General features: G+C 43.7%; 1 non-coding gene across 1 annotated transcript; it reads left to right on the forward strand.

Moving 5' to 3' along the window:
• The first annotated feature begins 540 nt into the window (after positions 1 to 540).
• Positions 541 to 612, forward strand: TRNAW-CCA (transfer RNA tryptophan (anticodon CCA)). The gene has a single exon. It is a non-coding gene; the product is annotated as a tRNA-Trp (tRNA).
• The last annotated feature ends 370 nt before the right edge of the window (positions 613 to 982 follow it).

Here is a 982-nt window from a genome sequence, read left to right on the forward strand (position 1 = left end):
TTAACTATTTTGACACAAACTTTCGCTATGTTACAAAGCATTTCCTCCCTAAAAACTGGATAAGACCAAGAGACAGAGGTTCTGGTAAAAGTCCCAAACTGGACCTAGAGCATGGTCCTTGCCTGGTTTGTCCCAGCAGAGAGGACCAACTGAGGACTTTTCATCTCACCTCACTACCTCTTCTCCCTAAGATGATGGAGAAAAGGAGAGTGAGGGAATTTGGCTCAGTAGCTCAAACTAAGCACTGGGGACACTTACATTTAAGACTAATGTCACTGCCAAAGTGCTACTCAAATGTATTGAAAGTCCTGCCTTTCTATTTCAAGTTCCTTTTTTGTCTGTGTGAGACCAGTCTGTTGCACATGGAAGGCGAGTGTTGCCAGATTCTAATTTGGAGAATAAAGAACTTATTTTTGACTAATTGGTCCAGTAGGAACTGGAGTAAACCTAAACAGCTCTGGAGGTCTGTGGCAAGTAAACAGAGAGGGGAGAGGGATTTAATCAGCCTTCACCTAGGCAGCCTATTGATAGACTTGGGCTTCCCTGGTAGCTCAGAGGTTAAAGCGTCTGCCTCCAATGCAGGAGACCCAGGTTCAATCCCTGGGTTGGGAAGATCCCCTGGAGAAGGAAATGGTAACCCACTCCAGTATTCTTGCCTGGAGAATCCCATGGATGGAGAAGCCTGGTAGGCTACAGTCCACGGGGTCGCAAAGAGTCGGACACGACTGAGCGACTTCACTTCACTTAAGGTGACTTAATGTACTTATTTCCCAGGTAAGACTTTAAAATTATTAATACTTGGACCTGATTTCATAATATTTCATTCCCTGGATGATGTTATACTTACAAAAGCAACTAGCCTGGAATTCCTTTTTAGGGTGCACAAGTGGATAAAAAATAAAACCCCACACTTTGTTTGTGTCCAGACTAAACTGGAGAAATGAAGTAGGTGTATAGAAGCTGTGACTCTAAGCCCACTAAA

This window comes from Bubalus kerabau, chromosome 5 (genome assembly GCF_029407905.1).
Source record: "Bubalus kerabau isolate K-KA32 ecotype Philippines breed swamp buffalo chromosome 5, PCC_UOA_SB_1v2, whole genome shotgun sequence".
NCBI lineage: Eukaryota > Metazoa > Chordata > Mammalia > Artiodactyla > Bovidae > Bubalus > Bubalus kerabau.